Genomic DNA, 13,511 nt, shown 5'->3' on the forward strand with positions numbered 1-13,511 from the left:
TTTGAACGACAAAGTTCAAATCAAACCTATTTTGAAGAACAGAAGGATCTTCAGACCTAAATAATTAACTTTTATGTTATGGTTTTAAGTTATATGTATGTATATTTGCTTTTTATTAGATTTACATAAGTTTTAATAGGTGTTTATATATTTGAATGAATACTTCCGTTATATTAAAGTAGTTAGATTTATATATACACTTTAATTAGGTATATATTTATATGTAATTTTAATGGCTGCAGTTTTTATTTATGTATTTGGTTAAATTACATCTATTTTAAATGTTAAATATATAAGTAATTAATTTGAAATGATGTTTAACCAATCACTGCAAAGAGAGATGTATTTAAACTGTGGCATATGAGTGCTATTTACAAAGTCTGAAGAAGCCTATTGGCGAAAGCGCTCACTTTTTTGTCGGTTTGGAATAAAACTGTGTGATTTTACAAACCTGGACTGTTTTGTTACATCTCCTGATAGAAGTGGAGTGTCAGCATATTGGAAGTTTTATTTCTAAGCAGTTGGAGTCTCTTTAGCGTGTTACCAGGAAGAACGTGCATATGGTGATTGACTATATTTATTATTTTTGTATTGACACGCTGTTCCTGGGCTCCGTTTGTGTGCTGTACTATCTTTTGTTGCATTATTTGTTGTCTGTTTAATTAGACTCTTCATTAATGCAGTATATATTCTTGCTCTTTGTGTTTGTCGTTATAACAATGCAAGCAATTTTTAGCCATTTATGTCAGTAAATTAATTGTGCTGATAGTCATGTTTCCCACATTTGATTAACTTTTCAGCAAGTCCAACAGGAACCCTGATTAGTAAAGGTCGGTTTTAAAGAGAAGGAGCCAGCTGAAACTTCTATTAATAATTAATAAGCAATTCAAATATAATTGTCGTAATACTAGGCATACCACATAACTAAAACAAAATTATTTCCAACTACTGTTGCCTTACCCCTTACTTTATTATTTCTGCAAACAACACTTAGTCGCAATTCAACACAACTTTATGTACTTATGTCCATGATAGCCTCTGTCCTGACTAATCACACATGCACTCTAGGTTTCCCTTGCTAGATATACAAGTTCCTTATACTTACTTGTGATTCTCCTGATACGCTGCTTTCATTTATTTTATGCATAAACCTGCCTAAATCTGTTTGTAAAACCACTTCTTAAGCTTAATTTTTTTGTTGACTCATATTGGAATTACATTGCATTTATTTCTTATGTACAGAATTATACAGTTATACCACTGTTTATGCTGTATTCATTGTTTTACTGACTGTTCATTTTGTTCATTTGTATTTTTGAGTATTGATGTGTTGCTCATAACAACCCAGGCTGAGCTTGTCATTGGGCATGTTCAATCTTTATACTACTGAAAAAATAGATAGATAAGGAGATAGGTAGATAGATAGATAGATAGATAGATAGATAGATAGATAGATAGATAGATAGATAGATAGATAGATAGATAGATAGATAGATAGATAGATAGATAGATAGATAGATAGATAGATAGATAAAAGTTGAGCTCTGTTAACAGATAGGAATTAGATCACATATTCCTAGTTTATTGTAATCCTGATTATAACTTCAGCACTTAATTTGTGAATCCATTGTAGAAGAGTATTTAGTCCATGGTTTGAATACTGATTACAGAAGTTTCTTTATCAGTGCTTTATTCTGTCTTTTTCCCCAACTCACCCACTTCAAACTGAACACTTTCTGAACTTTCTTTTGTTCTAAAATTCTTCCACAAAAATATTGAGAAACTGCTAACATTAATGAACCATACGTTTAACCCTAATTTTTGTTACATGCATCCAAAATGCTGACTTCTGGTGTTAAATATATATATATATATATATATATATATATATATATATATATATATATATATGTGTGTGTGTATATACATGTGTGTGTGTGTGTGTGTGTGTAATATAGTGTATATATATATATATATATATATATATGTATATATATATATATATATATATATATATATATATATATATATATATATATATATATATATATATATATATATATATATATATCTATGGGTCTAGGGCATTTCACCAAAAGCACATTTCACCTAAACTCAAATTGGTGTGCACTTTTCACTGAAAGCTCAATTCACCTAAAACACAATTCACCGAAACACATTTCACCTAAAGTTGTAGATGGCCTTGTCCCCACTGTAGTGCAACCCTGGAGTTAGTATATATAGTGGGGTGGCGGAGGCGTAGCCCCTCCCCACATATGTTAAATATTTTGAACTATATACATGGATACTTGCAATTTCAATATATTACTCTTTTCCAAATATATCTACTTAAAATATGTGGGGGGCTACGCCCTCACACCCCCCAATGTGGAGGACGGTGCCCCCCACTATATATACTAACTCCAGGGTCACACTACAGTGGAGACAAGGCCATCTCAAACTTTAGGAGAAATGTGTTTTGGTGAATTCAGTTTTATGTGAATTGTGCTTTCAGTGATTTGTGTTCAATCATTAGTGTTTAGGTGAAATGTGCTTTCGGTGAAATGTCCTAGACCCATATATATATATATATATATATATATATATATATATATATGTATACACACATACAACCAGACCTATAACATACATATTTAACTGTCTCTTAGAATTAGTATAATTCTATTTAGCTTCAAGCATGTCATTATCATATCATTTCCTAATATCTTGCATTGCTTAGACTACTCGCTATAGTCCTCTAGTAAAAATCTTTGATAAACCTATCGACGGACACTTCACTATATCTAAAAAATATGTCCTTTTATCTCATAAAAAGTATATTTTTTGGCCAACTATAGTACTTACTCGGCTATCCTCTATTTAAGCTCACAAATATAGACTGTCAGCCATAATTTCTTAGTACACAAACTGACTGAGTTTGGATTTACTGATAAAGTGACCATTTGATTCAGAAATATCTTAGTTAATAGAACTTCCACTACTAGTGGCAAGAACTTTTATTCTGTTACAAGATTCATCTCTTCTGGTGTTCCACAAGGTTTTACTAATTTTAGTCTGTTTGGGAGTGGCCTCATTTAAACATTGTAGTATATAGATGATAGACTTCCGAGGTGGTGGAACGGTAGCGTTGTTGCCTCACAGCAAGAGGTCCTCCCATTCGATTCTCAGCTGGAGTGCAGGGAGTGCCTTCTGTGTGGAGTCTGCATGTCCTCCCTGCGGTTGCGTGGGTGTTCAAAAGACATGTGTAAATGGGCGTGCCTTCGTTGAAGGTTGAACTTCTAGCTGGCACCTCGGCATTCGTGAAAATCTAATGCCAATCATTAACAGACTGGAGTTCCGCTGTGGCGACCCCTAACCGGGAAAAGCCAAAAGACAACAACAACAGTGTATATTGATGATATAGTTTTTGTACCCACCTATAAGCCAACTTAGCAAATATCTACAGTATTACGGCTGGCATGCAAAAAATATTTATCTATATATCTATTTGTCAGAAAAATATGTATTAATGTATATGTTTAGTGCTTATTAGAAGCTAAAAGGGTTAACACATTTCATTCTATTTTATGTACAGCTTAGTTTTGTATGAAACTACGAGATGCTTTCTGAAACTGCAAGATGCTCTCTGACCTAGTATTTGCTAGTACAGCAAAATTCATGTTTATGCCTTTTGGAAATTTACTGAGAAGCAGGTGATTATCTGCTAGGTCAGGAAAATAATGAATAGAACAATACTGTTTTCTATAATGGTATTGAACTTGAACAATCAGCTCTGTTCGTGTTATGAGAACATGCACAGCTGCAGAAAAAGATAGATACAGTTGAACAAAGACTGCTTGAAGAAATTAACTATAATCTGTACTTGCTTTGTGCTCGAATTAGCCATAGTACCTTGAATGGTAACATCACATAGTGAGAAGTTGTATCTAACCAGTAGTCTCCAAGGCCACGTTGTTTTTCTTAGGAAGTTTTTTCATAAACATGATAGTGTCAGCAGAAAATCATGGACAAACAGCTGCTATGAAATAATATTGGAAGAACTTGTGATTTGTTACGTCAGCTTAGTAGGCAATGTCTTGTAAGAAATGTACAAGAATAACTTCACTTCCTGATTTTAGTTAGACAAACTCTGTATTAGCACGTTTTTGTCTCCTTGCTGCAAGAATTAAAGTGCCTTAACCTGAACCTGCCATGTATTGATCTTTTTGAAGTTGTTTTTTCCTTTGACAGATTGGTCCTTCGGACCGGAAACTTTCACTTCGCCTCAGGTCAGATGGGTCAGGTGGCATGAAACCGTACGGGGAAGAAATCACATCTGTTCTTCTGCTCTGAAAGACCTCTGACTGAATTGTCATTCAAAAGAGGCTAGCCACTGTTCTGATCTGTGACTGGAGGATGAGTTAACGTTTTTTCCTCGAACCAGACGATCAATCACGGAGGCTCAGGTAGTGAGGAATTTACTTTTTTTCTGTTTTAGATCAGGGACTTGATTTGTATCATCTGTCAGGAGATTTGTTTGTGTACAAGTCAGGGACAGGAAGATTGCAATCTTGTCATAGATCAGGGAAACAGAATAGGTAGGCAGTTATTCTAGATAAACTTTGAAAAAAAGAAATCGTGGTACCACGTAAAAATAGGAAGGGTTACTTAACATTTTAACAGTTAGAACAATATGGGAAATAAGTGCACAAAAAGATTCCAAGATCCGCCGTTAACTGAAGATGCAAAATATATGCAATTACAGTGTGCCGATAATGTTAGGTCTATACAAAATGGGTTAATAAATTTGAATTTGATGGCAAATTAGAAAAATCCTCACTTATTAAACTTGTCAAACAGCTTAAAACTGATGCAAAAGGTCAGGTAAAAAAGCAACATCAATTAGGCATTCCTCAGGCACACAGGTGGATTGAGGAAGCAAACCATAGGGAACAAAAGAGTAATAATTCAAAAGCAATGTTTCTAGATAAAGAGGACAATAATTTGGTAATAGCATCAGCCCCTCTGCCCCCTCCGCTTCCCTTACCAGAATATGAAGCGAGTGGACAAGCTGGTCCACCTCCGCTATACCCGGCTGTCCCCGCGAAGCCAAGACCGTTTGTCAGAGATCCCATCGAGACTAGGTCTCGAACATGTAACTTAAGAGGGGATATTGAGTTATATCAAATGAACAAAAATTCACGAGCTATGAGTGAAGAAGAGATATGTCCGCTCATAGAAGTACTAAATCCTCAGGCAGGACAGGAAGGGCAGGACCCAACTCTCCTGGTATATAGACCATGAAGACATCTGGAAAGCCACAGAAGGAATTCCCCATCCAAAAGTTAATTTTAGAAAATTCTTAGAAGACTTACAGGGCATGAGGTTAAGTTATCATTGAAATGGAGAAGAAGTAGAAAAAGTAGTTAGACAAATCATAGGTCCAGATTGGCACATGATCAGTGGCAACTGGAATCCCCATGATGCAGAACACAAGCCGCTCCCACATAGAAACGCAGAGCTGGATAACAGAGTAAAAGGTCTTACAGACCGAATCTCTGAGAAATAGAAGCCTAGGGCATACTGGACTTGCATTAATCAATGCATCCAACAAGAGGGTGAAACTGTTGACAGATATTATGCTAGATTATTAGAGTGTTTTAATAACCATTGTGGAATGCAGATACCTGAAGACCAAACACATGATTCCCCGTATGAGCAGCAGCTAAAGAATGCATTTTTAAAAGGCAGTATTTTGCCTATAAGCAGCTTTATTACAAAGCACATGGTAGACCATTGTACAAGTAGATTGCAGTCACTACTTGAATATGCTAGACATGCTGAAAGGCATTTTAACAGTAAAAAGAAAAAGAAAGCCCAAGTATTTTCTGTAGAAGATGGAGCAGAAGTTTATGTAGTACAGTCCGAGAAAAAGGGCAAGAAAAATGCCCAAGGAAACAAACAATCTGATAAGCGATCAGAGGAGTTTGAAGAGAGAAAGAAAAGGGGTGAATGTTTTAAGTGCAGAAAAAAGGGACATTTAGCAAGGGATTGCAAGCAAAACAAGAAGGTAGCCATGGAAGATAAGGAGTGTGAGGACTGACTATATGATAGTCAAGAATCACTAGAAGGGAATAACCAAGAAAAGACAAATGCAAATGTGATAGAGGGAGTAGAGGATGTGACAGAAGAAATAGAGGAAGTGCAGGAAATCGCAGATAGTGAAGAAAGTGAAATTTTAGACTTAGCATTATTGAGCCTAGAGCTCTACTTAGTAGATACGAAACCGGAAGTTACACTTCTGGTAGAGGGGAGGGAAGTTAAATTTCTGTGTGACTCAGGGGCATCGCGGACCCTGATACATCCTTCCAAACTACCAGAAAATTCAGAATCACTCGATTACATATTAGTGAAAGCAGCTAATGGACAGCTGTATCGGGAGCCACTCTCCCATAACATAGCAATAACTGACCCCATTTCAGGGATGACCCAGAAAAGCAAAATTGTTGTTTCTGCAAAATGCCCAGTAAACCTTTTGGGCAGAGATCTTATGCAGATATTTGGCATAGCAGTAGTTCCAACTATGCAGGGTATGGAAGCACAGCAACAAATGGATACTTTTGTAGTGCGACTGGAGGGCGAAACATTTTATTGGTACAGCCAGGACTTGGTCACGACTGGTCCAGGGGCAGTAACCGAAGAGCTGATGAACGTAGCCATCAGTAAGTTCCCCTCCCTTGACACTGATAAACAGCATTTGTTGCACTGTACTCTGTATTATTGTAGCACACCAGGACCTGATAAGGAATATGAGCAAGAACTGTTTAGAAACCATGCAAACAGATTAGTATTATGTAATCTGTACTGGGACACAGAAGGGAACAGTGTAGTTAACCGTTCATTGCCCCAGGAATTCTTTGCACTTTATAAATCTAATCGATTACCACATGTTAGGTTGACTAAGGAAAAGAATGTGAAATGGGCAGACCTAGGAGAAAAAGTCACAAAGTGGGAAAAACAGATGGAGTTAGAACTGTCAGAACAGGAAGTACAGAAGCAGAAGTTAAATTGGATAACACAGACACACCCAGCTGTACACTTGCAGTCTAGCGACGACAGCTGATTAGCACTCTTAGTAGAAGAGGAAGAGAATGCCTTACGGAACATACAGCAGGACCAGTTACTATCAAGCTAAAATCAGCATTCAGACCACAGAAGAGACAGTATCCCTTAAGGAAAGATGCAGAAGTAGGAATCAAACCTATAATAGCAGCTTTACTTAAGGAAGGAGTACTGTTAGAATCTCCTGATTCACCATGTAACACACCCTTATTTCCTGTCAGGAAAGCAAATGGAGAATGGCGTATGGTCCAAGATTTACAAGCTGTAAATGACACAGTAATACCTAGAGCACCTACGGTGCCAGATCCACACACCCTATTGAATGATTTAAAGCCTCAACAGAAGTATTTTTCTGTGGTAGATATTAGCAATGCATTCTTTTCGATACCGATACACCCTGACAGCCAACACTGGTTTGCATTCACATTTCAGGGGAAGAGGTATGCATACACGTGACTACCACAGGGATATTGTGAAAGTCCAACAGTATTCTCACAAGAGATGGCAAGCAACTTGGCAGGATTTACCCCACTGAGAGGCAGTCAGATTTTACTTTATGTAGACAACATCCTGTTGGCAGCCCCCACCCAGCAAGAATGCAGAGAAGATACCATAGCATTATTACATTTTTTAGCCACTCAAGGACATAAAGTAAACAAGAATAAGTTGTAGCTTTGGAAAAAGTAGGTTAAATACCTGGGATATGTAATATCCAAAGAAGGCAGAACATTAGATGAAGATAGGAAAATAGCAATTTTACAAGCACCCAAACCGACTACCAAGAAGGAAATGATGTCCTTCCTGGGTACAACTAATTTCTGTCGGAGTTGGATTCCAAACTATGCCTTGGAGTCTACTCCACTGACCAACTTGATATACAAAAAGCCTATGGCAGCACAAGATTTATTACAATGGACACCAGAAGCAGAATCAGCTTTCTGCAAACTAAAACAATTGATAGCATCCTCATTAGTTTTAGGATTACCAAACTATCATAAATGCTTTTTCCAAACTGTAGATTGTAAGCAAGGTTATATGACATCAGTGTTAACACAGCAACATGGGGACAAACAATGCCCCATACCTTACTATTCATCACAGCTGGACCCAGTGGCACGATCCCTGCCCCACTGTGTACAAGCAGTAGTCGCATCTGCAATGGCAGTACAGGCTTCAGCCTCAGTAGTGTTGTTCCACCCTCTCACATTGAGAGTGCCCCATGCAGTCATGATTATTTTACTGCAAGAAAAAGTAGCATATCTTTCTCCTGCTAGACATCTTTCCTGTATGACTATACTGTTGAGCCAACCTCATATGACAATTGAACGATGTCCAACTTTGAATCCATCTACCTTGCTCCTAACCCCTGTGGATGGCACACCACACAGCTGCCTGCAGGAGATTGAGCAAAAGACACTGCCTAGAAAAGATCTAACGGATGTTCCCTTGGATGATGCCGAGGTGACATATTACGTGGACGGCTCATGCAGAAGGGGTCCTACAGGGCAGAACCTAATAGGGTATGCAGTAGATTCTGATACTGAGATTTTAGAAGCAAAGTCTTTACCACACAACTTATCCGCACAAGCAGCAGAATTGATTGCCTTGACAAGGGCATGTACCTTGGCAAAGGGTAAATGTGTAAACATTTTTACTGATAGTGAGTATGCTTTTTCTACTGTACACATTTTTGCGCAACAGTGGAAGAATAGAGGAATGATAACATCTACTGGCAAACTGATTAATCATGCGCAGTTTATTTTAGATTTGTTATAATCTATTCAGTTACCTCAGAAAGTAGCTATTTGTAAATGCGTAGCTCATACCAAGCAACAGGATAGGATTTCAAAAGGTAATGCAAGAGCTGATACAGCTGCAAAGCAGGCAGCTTCAGCTTCAGAAATATTTCTTTTGAGTGAAGAATTACAACCTTCTGAGATTTTAGATTTAGAAATGTTGAAATCAATGCAGACACTTACTACAAAAGTAGAAAAACAGAAATGGATAAAATGAGGAGCAATTCTTGAGAAAGGGCTGTACATCTCCAAAGAAGGAAAACCAATTTTGCCGTCTAATTTGTTTAGATATGCAGCTTTGTTGAGCCATGGGCAGCGCCATGTCTCAACAAGGGGGATGGTACGGCTAGTGAATCGAGTGTTTACAACACATGAATTTATAAACTACACTAAAAATTTTTGTGCGGCATGTCATGTTTGTAATAAGCATCATGCACAAGGGGCATTGAAGCCTAAGCAAAGGAGTTTCCCTGCACCACCGTACCCGTTCCATGCTATCTATATGAATTTCATAGAACTGAACAAATGCGAAAATAAGAAGTATTGTCTTGTCATTATAGATATGTTTTCCAAATGGGTGGAAGCTTTTCCGACCAAAAATCCAGATGCAGCTACTGTTGCAAAAATATTTGTTAGAGAAATTATTCCTAGATTTGGCATACCGGAAAAGATCTACAGTGACAATGGCACACACTTTGTAAATCAAACTATACAACAGTTGAGCCAATATTTCAGAATTTCTTTGAAAAAACATTGTGCATATCATCCACAATCTGCAGGACTAGTAGAGAGGCATAATGGGGTTTTGAAAAGTAAACTTAGGAAGTTAATTAGTGAGACACAAAAAAATTGGGTGTACTGCCTGCCTCTGGCACTGTTGAGCATGAGAACTGTTCCAAATGCAAAGGGGTTAACTCCTTTTGAAAAATTATTTGGGAGGGCATATTATATACCTCAGTGGAAACCTCTCTTGCCTGCAGACCAGGTGGCTGGCAGTAGTCCCAGGCACGTGGGTCTGGGTGAAGACCATTAAGAAGAAGAATTGGACGTCACCGAAGTGGGAAGGGCCATACCAAGTGCTACTGTCAACACCCACTGCAGTCAAGATCGCAGAGCGAGCGTCCTGGATTCATCTGACACACTGTAAACTGGTTAAAAACTTTGAACTGGACAAAAAACTTGTTACTGTTACACAACAAGAACAAAATGACCAGATATGGAGCAAATAGGAATGCAGAACAACCTCAGAAGTATTGCATGATCATTCTGTTAACTATACTGATAACAATAATCTTTTTGCTGTGGCCTTTCCTTTTTCCAGCCACATGAGATGAACTGAATAAACATGATGCATTACTCATAGACTGGCATCCAAACTTTAACACTTACCAAGCGATTAAACATGTGTATGCTGAGACTTTTAATGTTTCAAATTGTTGGGTTTGTACAACTGTACCAACAGCATACAGGGAATTATTAATGACTGCTGTCCCCCTAGGGGTCAATGAGACCTGGAAAAATTAGATTTTTGATACTACGACTGTAAAATCAAAAGACAAAATAGCATTGTACCTACCTGTTACACAAAAGGGAATTGTGTGTTTTTACAAAAATGATACTGTTCAGGTGGGTTGGAGCAATTGTAATGTGACTGTTCCTTACAAATGTTATACCAAAGCTAATAATGCAGGTTCTATTTGTGATACAAACTATGACTCATTTCTTGAATCAATGCACAAAACAGTTAATGAAGTACAACATGATCCTGTTCTTTTTAAGCAACTATCTATCATTGGGAGAAAAATGTTTCATGCAGGGCAAGTATATATTAATACTAAAGTAGAGGATTGTTATTTTGTGTGTGGGAAAAAAGCATACAAATGGTTACCTGAGAATTGGTCCGGCAGTTGTTTTTTGGGTTACCTGGTTCCGGCCATATGACACACTGCAGTTTTGCCTCGAGGAAGAATTTGAAATGTCAGAGAGGTCACCAAGAAACCTGGAAATCCAGTCAAGAAACCTGAGAATCCAGTGGGATGAATCGAAGTAGAGAGAAACCATAACTCCATAAAAAACAAAGATAAACTGACACACATGGACTTGAGTGACACTATTATATTGTGGGCAGGTATAGCTCCTGCATATGGCGCAGTAAAATCGATTTGGGAGCTGAGAAAACTGTCCAAACTTCTCGAAGTAATGAGCAATGCAACTTTTTCTGCTCTTGAATTAGTAACTGATGAACTGAACGCTATGAGAACTGTGGTGCTTCAAAACCGCATGGCTCTCGACTTCACCCTAGCGGTGAAAGGTAGTACTTGTGCTTTAATAAAAGAGGAGTGCTGTTCGTATATTCCTGACAACCAGCATGAGATAGACAACCACCTTGAGGTAATTCAGCAAGTGTTGGCCATGACCAAACCAGGCCCAAACCCACTGACGGATTTTTTCCAGAATTTGTTTGGGGGGTGGAGTACCATCCTAATTAACATCCTGATTGCCATTTGTGTGGGATTACTCCTATTAGGAGTGTGTGTTTGTTGTGCTATTCCCTGCATGAAAAGATTAATTAAAGATTTTATAGACATGTCAGTTTCTGAGACTTTGTATCAAAGTGCCGAATTTGAAGAACTGTTGAAAAATTAAACACTTTCATAAGTTTAAACTGAATGACTCTCTTAACTGCAAATTCTGAATGGAAGAGGTTAGGAGAAGAAGCAAACTGTTTATGCTTTTGAAAATAGAATAAAAAGTATTAACAGGGGGGAAATGTCAGAAAAATATGTATTAATGTATGTGTTTAGTGCTGATTAGAAGCTAAAAGGGTTAACACATTTCATTCTATTTTATGTACAGCTTAGTTTTGTATGAAACTACGAGATGCTTTCTGAAACTGCAAGATGCTCTCTGACCTAGTATTTGCTAGCACAGCAAAATTCATGTTTATGCCTTTTGGAAATTTACTGAGAAGCAGGTGATTATCTGCTAGGTCAGGAAAATAATAAATAGAACAATACTGTTTTCTATAACGTTATTGAACTTGAACAATCAGCTCTGTTCATGTTATGAGAACATGCACAGCTGCAGAAAAAGATAGATACAGTTGAACAAAGACTGCTTGAAGAAATGAACTATAATCTGTACTTGCTTTGTGCTTGAATTAGCCATAGTACCTTGAATGGCAACATCACATAGTGAGAAGTTGTATCTAACCAGTGGTCTCCAAGGCCACATTGTTTTTCTTAGGAAGTTTTTTCATAAACTTGATAGTGTCAGCAGAAAATCATGGACAGACAGCTGCTATGAAATAATATTGTAAGAACTTGTGATTTGTTACGTCAGCTTAGTAGGCAATCTCTTGTAAGAAATGTATAAGAATGGCTTCACTTCCTGATTTTAGTTAGACAAACTCTGTATTAGCACATTTTTGTCTCCTTGCTGCAAGAATTAAAGTGCCTTAACCTGAACCTGCCATGTATTGATCTTTTTGAAGTTGTTTTTTCCTTTGACACTGTTGATCTATTTATCTATTAATCTATATATCTATGCATCTATTGACTTATTTATCTATTAATCTATCTATCTAGTCACTGAATTTGTTTATTATTTCTGACCAATTTTAGTCTCAGCATGGGGCCAATAATATGACCATTCATACAGAGTATATAAGGTAACAAACAAGCAACAGTGAACACAATACAAATACTGTCCAATGCCAAGAATACAAAAATACATAAACAAGAAAAGTGAGAGGGCAAAATGACATGGCTATCAATATATATTTTGCTGCAAAGCTTGCTTTACATATAAGAAGAAAGGGACATATATATAAACTTGGTTTACAGAAGTCTGAGGTGGGAGAACTGAAACAATGGAAACTAGTAGGGATGTTGGGGTAAAGGAGAGCTATCAGTTGGGTTTATATCAGTCCGTCGAAATGGCTGAATATTGAATACCAGATGTTCGAACTGTAAAGTTTGAACACTGGTAATCACAAAGCCATGGCCCACCAAATTCTTTCACAGGGAAAGAATTTGGTGCGCCATTTCTGTGGCTTCACAAGTAACAGGACTGTGGTGGGAAGTTACGGGTTGGGTTAAGGTAAGTGTGCGATTGTGTGGATGTTAGGGTTAGGGTGCGGGTTAGGTGAGTTAGGGTTAGGGCGTGGGTGAGGTGAGTGTGCGATAGTGAAAGACTTTAGGATTAGGGTGGGATAGGTGAGTTAGGGTTGGGGCGCGGGTCAGGTGAGAGTGCAATAGTGACGGACCTTAGGGTTAGGGTTTGGGTTAAGGTAAATGGATAGGTAGTAGTGTATGTACAGTTTAGTGTAGGGTTACATGTAGGATTTTGAGTGTATGTGTGTGGATTGATGTTGTTTTGGTGTGTTTGTGTTGCGTGTGTGTTTCTTGGAACAGTTTTAAGACTTCAATGTTTTTGCAGCTCATGGTTTGAAGTTTGAACATATGGTGTTCGAACTTCAAACGTTTCAATGAACTGATATAGACCCTATCAGTTTAATTAGGTTATGTGGCCTGTTGGGTTGAAGGGAAATTTATCTTGATTAAGTAGATGAGATTTTAGCAGTCTGCAGAA

This window comes from Protopterus annectens, chromosome 10.part0 (assembly GCF_019279795.1).
Source record: "Protopterus annectens isolate FY-2018-M chromosome 10.part0, PAN1.0, whole genome shotgun sequence".
Classification (NCBI taxonomy): domain Eukaryota; kingdom Metazoa; phylum Chordata; order Ceratodontiformes; family Protopteridae; genus Protopterus; species Protopterus annectens.